This window comes from Benincasa hispida, chromosome 12, assembly GCF_027475165.1.
Source record: "Benincasa hispida cultivar pf3 chromosome 12, pf3_genome.v1.1, whole genome shotgun sequence".
Taxonomy (NCBI): domain Eukaryota; kingdom Viridiplantae; phylum Streptophyta; class Magnoliopsida; order Cucurbitales; family Cucurbitaceae; genus Benincasa; species Benincasa hispida.
The window spans coordinates 57,493,982-57,507,808 of record NC_143489.1 but is presented as its reverse complement, the minus strand read 5'-3'; the positions used below and the strand labels follow the sequence as shown (position 1 = coordinate 57,507,808).

Below are 13,827 nucleotides of genomic sequence, written 5' to 3'. Positions count from 1 at the left end.
TCTGTTTGTCAAGAGATCTTTGTGAATACACTACAAGAATTTTGGGCTTTAATGTCGATTGAAAAAAGTGAAATCGAATGTATAATGTTGGTTTAAAAAAATGGATCTTTAATGTCAGTTTTAAACCAACATTGAAGATGGGCTACAATGTCAGTCATCTTCAATGTCGGTTTAAAACCGACATTAAAGGCCTACATTTACTTTTATTTTACTTTGCATCTTTTTCATTTCATATCAAATCTTCTCTCTCCTTTTACTTCTCTCTTAACAAACCCTCTCTTCTTCTTAGCTTGACCGTGCGAATCACTTTCGATCGTCATCGTCACTGACATTGCTTGGATCTCTATCTTTGTGGGTGTTCTTCTGGTGGTTGGTCATCGTTGTGGGCATTCTTCCGGTGTTTGGTCGTCGTCGTGGGTGTTATTCCAATGGTTCGATCTATAGATTTGGGTCATTGTTTTCCCTTTGTTCATTCCATATTCCAATTGATCATTTTCCCTTTGTTCAATCTCATCCGTTAATTGATTTGAAAACCCATCTGAATTCTTACATTTTCAAGTTCTTTCCGAATTCCCAGCACTCAATTCCCAGAAAAACAATCCTGATTTCACTTCCATACTTGGAAATGCTTAAATTCAAGACGATCAAGAAGAAAATGTGGATGTTCTCTCTCTGATTCTTCATGTGTAACTATCTATTTGCATAAATCGTTATGGAAGGTATGTCAAAAACCAAAGTCATCAGTATTGCCACAACAGTACCAGCAAGATTTTCAGCAACAGAGTCTGTGTACAACGAAGCTTCACTCTCCATAAGCTCTCTTTTTGGTTTGCTCCGACGAACTGGCCTCCGGGATTACTATCTTCAACGTTCGGTTCGTAAATAATTTCCGATTACTAATTCCTTTTTTGGGTTTTTTGGGTTTGCAATCTATGGCCTACTCATACGATGTGTCTACTTCAAACGATCCATTTTTACATAGTTTAGAGAAGTTTAATCGTGGATTTGTGCGTGGTGGGTCAATATTATCTGAGTCTTTAGTGTTGAATGGAGAGAAGGGAGAGCTTGTGAAAGCACCAACTCAGGCGTCGAAGAAAAGGGGTTCGGAGGAAAAAGCCCTTGCGGCGTTTAGGAAGAATCAATTCCCATCTCTCGATTCTACGTGGCCTTGTTCCTTGCCCCGTTAAGGTTAGTCATATTTAGCTACAGTTTTGTGTTAATTTGTCTAAATTGATATTAAATTCGATAATTGGTTGATCTAGATTGCTGAAAGACTAGTAAGTATTTCATTGAATGATCACTAATTTTCTGACTGTAAGGTATGCTTGGAGTGATTTTGATGGAGTTAAAATCATGTCATGTTTAAAATCATTTTAAAATGTGGATTTAACATCTAAAATCAATTTAATGTTTGATTTCATATTTCAAAATATGAATTCCATACAATCTAACTACAAGAATTGGTTCTAGTTAATCATTATTTCAGGAGTCTAATTGGATTATCAATTTAATTATGTGATGGAAACTGAAGCTTTTTAGTGTGGCATTGACCAGTGATGGTGTATCTTTGTTGATGTTTTGAGTTGGAGTGGGAGTGGGAGCAAATGGTGGTATGTCCTTCGAGGTCTTCTTTCATTTGTCTGGAATTGGTATTGAAAAGTTGACAACTAACTTGTTTTGTTTGACATTTTTCTTGTACTTCTATTCATGTTGATTGATCGTAAATGAACTCTTCCGATTCGTGATATCTGGCTTAAGCTTACTTGTGTACTTGGAGTTTGGATTAGTTTCCATGTTGGTGATTTCGTGCGTTGCTTCTTTTGCAGTTGATATGACAAAACACCTTGTTCCAATGCAGTATCCCAATGAATTGTTGCGTAAAATTTCTAGCTTATACTACATTTTCCCTCTAGATTGCACTAATGTCATTGGGATACTGCAGGTTTAAAAATTATTGATGATAAATGTCCAGCACGTACTTTCTTTATTAGCATCATTAATCTTATGAATTTAATTCATATTGTTGTTTGAACATTATTGGAAGTATTTTCTTTGTTGTTTACATCCTTTCTTGCAACTTAATATGGGATTTTTTTTGTGTTTGTTTTTAGATGAAGTGCTTGATTTTGTAGGTTTCCAAAGGAGGTTCCATGGGTATATATAAATCTTCAAATCAATTTAATTTTGCCTTGAAAGAATTGATCTGAAGTAATGATGGAGTTCAATATTGATCAATATTAGCCTGTGATTTTTTTTTACTATAGCTTCATCTTCTTAGGGAATGTGCATTTAAGAAAAGTTTTTTTTTAATAGGTTGCACACATACTTTGTGACTTTGGCTTTTCGAGGCATCGAAGGTTAGAACTTTGCAACCATCATTCTCCTAGACATTTTTTCTCCTTTAATGAAATGTGACTTTCCAACTTGTATGAATTTAGGGTGTTATGAATATTTTGAAGAAGTCTGCCTGAATTTCTTATTTTTAATTATTGTACAGATGTGAAAGCTTAATCATAAAATCCAATGAAGAAGGTAAGTAACCCTTCTCTTTGATCCCTTGCATTCAACTTATATAATCTATCAAAAGATATCGGGATTGTTATATCTTGTAATGAGAATACTAAGCTGAAGTTCATCTATATCTTATTTGCCCATTTTTCAATGCTTGTAGGAAGTCCTTCTTTGGATATGGATCAAATCTATTGCTTATTATAGTTATCATTAGATATTGGTTGTAATCAATCTTCAAGCACGATCTCCAACACCATTTGTTTTCTTCAAAATGGAAACCTATAAAGGTAAATTTGCATTTAGTTTTAACAATTTATGTTCATTGAAACATAAGAATAATTGTTTTCAACTTCTTCATATGCAATGCCCCCATCAATTAGATTATGTAGGATGCTGGTACTATGTGCAAAAGTATATACATGAAATAGTGCATAATCCTACTACTCCCATTACTAGCCTCGTACATAAATTATTTATTTTTTATATACTAGCTTTAATTTAATAAATGATGTAAACTTATGTTGAGTTTATCATTTTTTTTTTCCTTTTGTAGTTCAATACAAAAAATGCATATACCTAAAGAGAGATGACGTAATTCGAACACAATGGGTAAGTTTTGTTGGCTGATTTGTGTAAGGATGGACTTTTTTTTTTTTTTTTTTTTTTTTTTTTTTTTTTTGTCTCAATAGAATGTAAATACTAGCTTAGAATGAATCTTGACGAATTTTGAGTAAAATATGCAAGTTTAGAATGAATCCGAAGTACTAATTGTTGGTTTGTGGATAGATGAATTGTTATCTAACCATGATCTGTTTATTGGAAGATTTAATTATGTATAATTTTTTTGTTTATGGGTATTTGGTGTAAGTATTCATGGAAGTACTAATTGATATTTGTGAATGAGAGAAATGATTATTAATATTATAGAGATGGTTGATAATTATAATTATTGTTCTATGAAAGTGTGTTATCGATATACACATGTTGATTAGTGTGTTTATTTCATATTTGATGAGTACTTATAGAATGGATTGAAAATATTAATTCTTATTTATGGATAAATTATTATAGAAGTGTGCTTCATTGCAAGTAACTTTGTATTTAGTTTTGTGGTAAAGTGTATTGTTCTGTCTATTGTTATATTTTAGGTTTGAGTTCAGTAAATTCATAGGTGGAAAACAAATATTGTTGCCTTGCCATGCAGAATATAACAAACACGCATTACAATGAATAATTTTTTAATAAATAACAATGATGGACATTTTTTGACCCAACACGAAACATATAATGTCGTTTTTAACTTTTTGACCGACATTTAAAATGGATTCGACAACGGAATTTTAAAAAAAGGGGGCAATAATCGAAAAAAAACAGACATGGATTCTGGACTTCAATGTCGGTTTAAAACCGACATTAAAGGGCTTTAATGTCGGTTGACAACCAACATTAAAGATAGTATTATTAAAGTTCTTTAATGTCGGTTGTCTTTAATGTCAGCTTTAAACCGACATTGTACACCCTCTTTAATGTCGGTTTAAAACTGACGTTAAAGACAACTGACATTAAAGAGTTTTAATAACACTATCTTTAATGTCAGTTGTCAACCGATATTAAAGGCCTAGCCCATAATTCTTGTAGTGATACCTTCCAACTTGGAGATAAATTCTTTCCACTTTTATAAGCTAATGATGCTCCTAATAGAACTTCAGGTTTCCATGAATCATTATCAAGGGAATTGAAGCTAAAATATTGCTTATCATGGATTTGTAAAAAATGTTGGGTGGCTGTGTGATGTTACTATGTGACGATTTTATCATAACTCTAAATGTGTTGGGTTCTTTTTTGTTCCTTGTAAGCACTATCAAGCAAGTTGGATGGTCTGAGGTGAATATCAAAGTAATTAGGTACTTTTCCTTTATTTTTTTTTTCACACAATTTAAAAATTGGTCATTTGACTCGAAACTTGAAGCCAAATTTTTTTTTTCTAGACAATCTGCTTGCTAGCATTCAAACAACATTATTACAAATATGGATAATTTGAGGTGTGCATAGTTTTCTATGAGCAAGTGCCTCCAATTATACTTGTTTTCCATCTTAACTTTCACTTACCTATTTAGTTTTCTTCATGGCTAAGATATTTATTTCCTCATGTTGCTATTTTCTTTTTAGCACAATGGTTTCAAATGTCTTATACTGGAGTCCATAAGCAGTCAAGGAGCTTTGAGGGAAAATTGTTTTCACCCATATGCACACTCATCCTTGTAAGTCTTGACATTCTATTCACTCATATATTGAATAACAAGTAGGAATTATTAAAATTGGTTTTGGTCTTACTAAATTTTGGTTCAAGGAGTTTAAACTCATCCTCGTAGGATACAAGGAGTTTCACATGTTTAACATAATTATAATTTTTCATATAGATTTTGTTGCTGGGCTCTTTATTAGATTTTAGCATTGGTTTTATAATTAATTGTTTGTCTATTTTGTAGAATGTGATTATGCTAAAAGAGTTTTTCTTTTCATTGACCTTTGCCTTTCCATTTTTGTTTTTGTTTTTGCATTTGCAAAGTGACTATTTTGTTTTTCCAATCTTTTGAAAAAGTTGTAATTTTTTAATTTCTAATTTTTATAGCGGCGAAAAAATGCTATAGAAACTCGATGAATTTCAATAACATGAGTTACGATAGCATTTCAAAAATGGTATTGTCCAAGTGTCTCAAGATTATACATTATTAGTGTCCTAATCCATCTCCTACTTGCCAAATTGTCTATAAATAGTGGCATTTGGTAGGTTTTGAAAGACACAGTTAAAGTCCATAAAAATCGGAGAAAGTGGAGAATTTAGAGAAATTTCTTATTTTATATTTTGTTATTTGTTTTATTTTATTAATTTATATATTATGTTTAATTTATTTTAATATTTATTTATTTTATTATTATATTATATTTTCTTCATATTTATGTTCTCGCTGTGCGTCGTTGTGCTCCTCAAATTCATAACACGTTATCAGCACGAGTCCTATTGTTTCCCCACTAAAGGTAGGTCCTAAAGGTATGTCGATTTTTCCCTCTTCGTTATAATAATAAATTTGATGTTATTTTGCATATTTAATATCTATTAAATTTCTAATATAAATAAAATATTTTATGATAGTGCTGTCATGACAAATCTCACAAAATTAGAATTTTTCGTCCTTGATATTAATGGTAGTAATTATTTTCCATGGGTATTTGATGTCAAAATCTACCTGGATGTTATGAACAAAGGCCCTCCTAAATATTGAACTGTTTAAAAATGTGGTAACTCAAAATAAAAGACATAAATCTCAATGGGATTTAGAGAATGGTTAAGAAGGGACTTCTAAGTGAGTTAGAAAAAAATTTTCTACCAATATGTGAGTCATGCCTTGAAGACAAAATGACTAAGAGATCTTTTACTGGAAAAGGTTACAGAGCTAAAAAGCCCTTAGAACTTGTATATTCGGACCTCGGTGGTCCTATGAATGTTAAGCAAGAGGAGAGTTTGAATATTTTATCACCTTCACTGATAATTATTCAAGGTATGGGTACATTTATTTAATACAATATAAGTCTGAAGCTCTTGAAAAATTCAAGGAGTACAAGGCTAAAATTGAAAATGCATTAAGTAAAACGATCAAAACATTTTGATCTTGTCGAGGTGGAGAGTATATGGATTTGAAATTCCAAGACTATTTGATAGAACATGGAATTGTATGTCAACTCTCAGCACCTAATACACCTTAGAAAAATGGTATATCAGAAAGGAGAAATCGAATCTTGTTGGATATGGTTCGATCAATGATGAGTTACGCTTCCTTACCTGACTCGATTTGGGTTTGCAGTATAGACTGCAACTTATATTTTGAACTGTGTTTCATCCAAAAGTGTTACTGGAAAACCTTTTGAGTTATGAAATGGTCATAAAGGTAATTTGTGCTATTTCAGGATCTTGGGTTGCCTAATACATGTGCTTAAGACTAATCTTAAGAAATTGGAATATGCTTCAAAACTATACATATTTGTAGATTACCCCAAAGGAACTAGAAATGGTAACTTCTAAGATCCTAAAGATAATAAAATGTTTGTGTCGACAATCATTACATTTTCAAAAGAGAACCATATTAGGGAACATAACCATGCAGTAGGATAGTGTTAACTGAACTTTCCACTGAAACTACTGAACTTTCAACAAGAGTTGTTGAAGAGCCAAATACATTGACAAGAGTTGTTGATGTTGGTTCCTCTAGTAAGTCACATCCACCTCAACCGTTGAGAGAGCCTCGACGTAGTAGGAGGGTTGCAAACCCGCCTATACGTTATATGAGTTTAACAGAAACCTTAGCTATCATATCTGATGATGAGTCAGAATAACAGCTACTGAAGAGTAGTCAATTACTCCTTCACAGAACCAAGACATTTTTGACTAAATACTAATACTAGAATAACTCTTATTCTTATAGAATTTAGTTATCGTGTTTTGGTCAAGAACTTATTAACACTTAATAATTCTTGTAAGTGTAACCCTCCATTTTCAAATCTCAAAGAACGGTATCAATAAACTACCGTTGGGCAGACAATGCTGAAGACGAAATTAAAAGATCCTATCCATTTCTAGAATTTTCCATGTTCCGATCCCCAAGCCACAACCCTCTAAATGGGTGGTTATGCTAAAATGACATGACGACGGAACATGGAATTTAACGGTGCAACCTAATGGAAGAGACCGTAGGATGTATTGACACACTTCCTTCTCTCACTTACTATGAACAACTTCCCCTATTCACTTTGTTATTGACCCATGCAAACCACTTTCTAAATGGAGCTGTCACCTAAAAAACAACACAAAGTCAAGTAGGAATCTCACGGTGTGAACTCTTAGGGACGTGAAAGTTAAGAATAATATATCATATATATCATTAATTTTCCATTGAAGTGTTCTAGACGGTTTAGGTACTTTTATTTAGGTGTATTTCAGCTAATTAAAACAACCTAAGTCTAGGTGTTTATCCGAGCATAACTTTTATATTGGATTTAACCTACGATATCTAAGTGATAAACCATTTATTACCTCACATCGCTCATGCATACTCAAAAACCGGATTAACAAGACTCAAGAACTGGCTTGATCCCAGGTAGCAGGTGTTTTGTAAACTGTCAACTTAAGTAACTTCAGTCTTAGATAGGATCTTGCCGGGTGAGTTTGTAAGTGAAGTTTTACAAGATAACGACCTATTTTAACTATTAAAACAAATTTTTATTTGTCAACCCTAGGTGAGCATGCATTTATCTTTGTTATAGATTTTAAATGTCTAATTATTTTTATAACATTTATAACTTAGACAAATCTATAACATACATAGCATTCCATAATTTAATATAATATTTTATACTAAATCTCATGAAACCCTAAACATGCATACTATACATTATAACATTTATAACATACTTTCAATGCATGTAACATACTTTCCTATGATGAGATTTAAAATTTACATGACATACTTTATGCATACGCAAATTAATTTAATTAATATACACATTCACAATGCATAATTAAACACACACTGAAATGGACCAGTTTTGACATCCTAATCAAGCAAACACCTAAATTATTACAATAATAATTCAACTTGCTCTGAACTGCTCTTGAACCATTTGAATCAGTCCGAACCAGCTGAAAAACACTTGAACCGGACCTTCAGGGATGCAAATAGAGCGAAATGAACCACCAAGGCTTAAAACCGACTGAACCGAAATGGAAATGGTTGAACCGGTTTAGCCGAACCGAATCCTTGTACGCGTATGCTTCTCGATTGGACGAAGAATAGCGTCATAATGCTGTTGAAGAGCGTCGCAACACTCCCATGAATTTGGATGAAATTTGAAGAACAGCATTGCGACACCTCTTGACATAAGGAAAACCAGCTTCTTCTTTTTGCTGTGCAAGCCCCAAAACTTATTCAATTACAGCCTAATTTCAACTCTAATGACTTTAACATATTTACAAACCCTTCATCACAAATTAAGGCCCATAAAAAAGGAGCCAATTACAACAATTGCAACTCGATTGAAGATAAATCTACATGCCAAAACTATAATATATCTATTTCAACAACCATTGCATTCTTTTAATGAAACACACCAACAAAGCTAAAATTAACATAAATTGAGTGCTTAAATCATGCTCCGATACCAATTATTGGTATTAACTATTAAAATGTGAAAGCAAAACAAATGTTAAGCACTATGATTTCATCAATTTTAGATTTCATGCATGGATGTTCATAAACATAGAGATTAGGTTTTTAGAGCACAACCTTTGAAGAACTCTAAAATCCAGCAATGTCTCCTTAAATTATGATCACGAACGGTTCGTGGACCACTGCTAGAGTCTTTTTCGCTATTCTCTAGCCATAGAATGGATTGTGGGATCCAAATTGTGTGAGAATTGAGGGAAATTTTGAAAGAAAGTTGAGTTTTGGTGCTAAAACATCAATACCAAACATGAATTCTTATTCATGTATTTAATTTTTAAATCTCATTAAAAAAATTTCTAACACTTCAATTTGTTTAATTCGATAATTAAATGTTTTGAATTATATTTTATACAATTAAAACATTATTTCCTAATCTGAATTTGAATATTTCAAATTCTCTCAACATACTGTTCCAATGTTTAGTCCGATATAAGCTAGTAAGGGGACCTAATGGATCTACAGATCATGAGCTCTAACGATCCGAGATTAATCGGCTAATCTCATTAACCTAATTAACCAACATCCATTAACTACCAAGATATTCCACTAAAGCTCAGTAGCTACACTCTCCCCACTATAGATATATTTCTATCTACTTGTTTTAACCATGATTAGTAAGTCGACCATTCACAGGTTGCTTGTAATAACAACTGGGATAAAATTACCGTTTTACCTCTATAATTACATCTTGCTCCTTAAGTCCCATCGGTTCTCTAATGAACAATTGGTTTGTGGTCCAACCAACAAACTGAGTCCCTCTCAAGCCTTAGAGGGGGCACCTTGTTCAAGACCTGGATTCAAGACTTAAGAGAACAACCTATCTACTAACCCTAGAAGCGAGTGAGAGTGAATTCTGTCTTGCAAGACTATGTCCCCATCTATCTACTCGGTCTTACCCTTAAAATGGAAGGATTATTGAATCGAATATGTTGAGTCACTCTCACATATGTAGATTAAAGGATAATCCTAAATAAACAGGAGTTCATAGTTAGCTTAGGATTAAGATTGATTAGGTCATCGAATCGAAATAGTCAACCTTAACAGTAAACAGTGTTATAAAGTAAAAGTGACTGTTTCGTGGCTCGGTCTTATGAAAACTCCTTGCATAGGATGCCTCCACTCATATTCTTCACATGAACGATTTAGGATCACTTCATTTGTAACACTCTACAACTATTATAACAATTACAAAGTGGAATGTATCCATAGTGTCCTTAAGATGAGGTACGTATCCTTACCCTTAACTATAGATTGTTTTGGCTACTTCTCGAACTTGATCCACTTTTATGTGTCTACATTAAGTCCAAGTATTCATGCTATAGCGAGAGGTTCTTAGTTGATTGAATTTAGGTTTAAAAAGGTGAAATTCACATGTTCGATAACAACTTAATTGCAAATAGAATATGTTTAATGTTTACAAACCACGAGTTTCAGGATATATAACCTAACAATGGGAATGTGCAAACCTTCAAGTCTAGGCTTGTGGCAAAGGGTTATACTCAAATTGAGGGAATCGACTAGGAGACTTTCTTACCTGTTGCCATGTTGAAGTCTATCCGATACTCCTGTCTATTGTCTAGTATTATGATTATGAGATTTGGTAAATGGACATAAAGACTGCATTTTTGAATGGAAATCTTGAGGAGAATATCTATATACAGCAACCTGAGGGATTCATAACTCAAGATCAAAAGCAAAAAGTTTGAAAATTTAATCGATCAATTTATAAATTGAAACAGGCTTCTCGATGTTGGAATATAAGATTGGATACTGCAAACAAATCTTATGACTTTGATCAAAATATTGATGAGCCTTGTGTTTAAAAGAAAATAACCTAAATTAAACATTGGTTGGCGACTAAATTCTAAATAAAATATTTGGGAGAAGCGTGGTTTATTCTGGGAATTTAGATTTTTAGATGTCGAAAAAACAAAACGTTGGCCTTATCGCAGGCATCATATATTGACAAGATTCTTGTCAAGTATTCGATGCAAAAATCCAAGAGAGGCTTTCTACCTTTCAAGTATGAAGTTGCTTTGTCTAAGGAAAAGTGTCCTAAGACACCTCAAGAAGTTAAGGAAATGAGACGGATCCTCTATTTATCAACTGTTGGTAACTTGATGTATGCTATGTTATGTACTAGACCTGACCTTTGTTATGCAGTAATTCAGTAGATATTAGTCAATTTCAGGATTAGATCATTAGACTGTCGTTAACCCTATCCTTAAGTATTTTTGGAGAATGAGGGACTACATGCTCGTGTATGGGTCTAGGGATTTGATCCTTAAAGGATACACAAACTCTAATTTTCATACTGATAGGGATTCTAGGAAATCCACTTTAGTATCAGTGTTCACTTCTAATGGAGGGATTATAGTCTGAAGAAGCACCAAGTAAGGGTGTATTGCTGACTCTATCATAGGGGCAGAGTATGTAGCAGCTTGTAAAGCTGCCAAAAAGGTTGTTTGGCTCAGGAAGTTCTTTACTGATTGGAAGTAGTTTCCGACATGTCAAAACCCATCACCCTTATTGTGATAATACTGGTGTTGTGACTAATTCCAGGGAGCCTAGGAATCACAAATGCAGGAAGCACATAGAGCAGAAGTATCATCTGATACAGGATATTGTGCGTCGAGGGAACGTGATCATCACGCAGATAGCTTCGACGCATAACATTGCTGATCCATTTACGAAGGCCTTCACGTCTAAGGTGTTTGAGGGTCACCTGCAGAGTACAGGTCTACGAGACATGTCACATCTAATCTAAGGCAAGTGGGAGAATTTACACTAAGCGCGTATTATATGCCCAATTTTTTTGTTTTAGTGTACTTTTATATCAGTTTGACTATTATGATGTACACCCCACTAGCTTTAGGACAAGTGGGGGATTGTTGGGGTTGATATCCTAAATCTCGTGGATCCTATAATTTGTATTTATAATGTACAAATAATTTATTTATCTAATAAAATCTAAGGCATTTTATTTGACATTTAGTATTGTATTCTGTAACTCGAACATGTATACGGATACATATAAGTGAGTCATGTTCAAGTGATAACCTAAACGGTCTATAGTAGATGGATAAGGATGGGTACCTTATTCTGATAACACTTTGAATACGACCCATTTTGTAGTTGTTAAAATTATTGTAAAGTGCAATAAATGAACTGATTCCGATCATTCATGTGAAGACATGTGAGCAAGGGTGTACTATACGAAGAGCTTGTATAAGACCGAGCTATGAAATAAAAAGTCTCTCTATATAACATCATTGATAGAAGAGGCTTACATTTCACCAGGATGGATGACCATATGTGGCTTGACCTAAATCCTGAGTGAGTTGTGAACTCCTGCCTATGAAGGCGATCCTTCGATCTCATGGGTGAGAGTGGCTAGTTTAGCCGACTCAATATGCATACTATTTTAGGGATTCGTCTGATTGAGAGCTAGGAACGTAACTACACAAGAAAGAATTCACCCATTCTCTATAGTTAGAGGAAGTAGAGAAATTGCTCCCTTAAGGACTAATTCAATCTTTAATTAAGTTGGGTAATTTAACTAAAGAATCTAATTGATTGTTTAAGTATAATTGAAACGTCAATCTATAGGTCCATAAGGTCCCATCGGTAGCTCAGCTGGGATTATTGAGTATCAAATTAATTTTTTATTAATTTGAATTGTTCATATTAATTGAGGAAATTAATTATATGTGATATAATTAATACAATATATTTGATACATTATAATATAAAGTTTTATACGAGAGAAAATAGATATTGTATATGTTTCAAATATTAATTATATGAATTTGATTCATATAAAAACTATAGGTTAAATTTAATATGAATTTGGTTTATATTAAATACCATAGATTAATGAGAGAATTTCAAACTATAGGTTATATTATATATGATATAATATAAATTATAGATTATATGTTATATTAGATATAATATATATGTAACGACCCGAGTTCAGGAGGGGTACATGAATGAACCGATATCACATCTGAATGAGAAGGATCCTGGGAACATGAAAGTATGGTTAAGAAAGGCTTAAGAGAATTGAAAGTTGTTACCTACACCAACAAGGTGCACCTTTCTTTTCAGTGGCTCAATCATAAGAACTCTAAAGTTAAGCATGAGTGAGGACAGTATGTTGAAAGGACCCGTGTTGGTTTGTGGGGACAACTTTCACTTCTAGAAGCCTTCAAGGCAAGAGAGGATATACAATGTAATACATTATATAGTAATGTGGTTATTATATAATTATATTTTAAATAAATTAAAATTAGTTTTCATTTGGTTTTATTTATTTTTTAAAATTTAATTAATGGAAGTAAGGGTAGTTTTGATTTCTTCTTCTTCTTCCTTCACAGAAGGTTTGAGTATACACGGTGCTCTATTTTCTCCTTATTGATCTCTCTGCAAAAAGTTTCCTCTAAAAAACTCTCTGTCCCTCTCCCAAAATTAATCACAAAGCCTACAAACTCTTGTAGATTCTTACCCTAAAGGGAATACAAAGGTTTCCGCTTGGTGTTGTCCTTTTTGGGTGTTCGTCGTGTTTGTGCAATTCGGAGTGGAGGATACATGAAGATCTTTATGACTTCAAGGGTAAATTCTTTTTGAAAACCCTAATTTTATCTCTTTTTCTTCAATTAAATCATGGTGTAAATTTAATGCATAATGTTTTTGTCCCTGAATGATTTGGCTTTTGTGAAATATTAAAATTGGGATCTGATTACGCTTTTGCACGGTTTTCATGAATCGTCATGTTCTTCTATGCAAAATAATATTTGCTTTTCTAAAGTCTTCAATCAGGTTTGCAGAATTTGATATCGTATTGCCTTTTGCTTCCAGAATTTAGAGTTTGGAAAAATATTTTCTACTTGTAAGTATAGTATTCATGATTACATTGTCTGTCATACATATATCTTTATTCCTCATTTTTTTAGTCACTCAACATATGAAAATGGTCAACAAGATAATTACAATACGATAAACAAAATTTGAAATATAAAAGCTTTAACTTAAAAAA

At 32.9% G+C, this 13,827-nt stretch overlaps 1 long non-coding RNA gene across 7 annotated transcripts; it reads left to right on the top strand.

Annotated features, from left to right (window-relative positions):
* The first annotated feature begins 227 nt into the window (after nucleotides 1-227).
* Nucleotides 228-13,592, top strand: LOC120092684 (uncharacterized). 7 transcript variants are annotated; one of them, XR_016525052.1, is made up of 9 exons: nucleotides 228-1,188; nucleotides 2,133-2,208; nucleotides 2,314-2,357; nucleotides 2,498-2,532; nucleotides 2,672-2,798; nucleotides 3,065-3,120; nucleotides 4,681-4,772; nucleotides 5,523-5,563; nucleotides 13,289-13,592. It is a non-coding gene; the product is annotated as an uncharacterized LOC120092684 (long non-coding RNA). The 7 variants fall into 7 exon arrangements; XR_016525053.1 differs by lacking the exon at nucleotides 2,133-2,208 and adding an exon at nucleotides 1,555-1,610; XR_016525048.1 differs by lacking the exon at nucleotides 2,133-2,208.
* The last annotated feature ends 235 nt before the right edge of the window (nucleotides 13,593-13,827 follow it).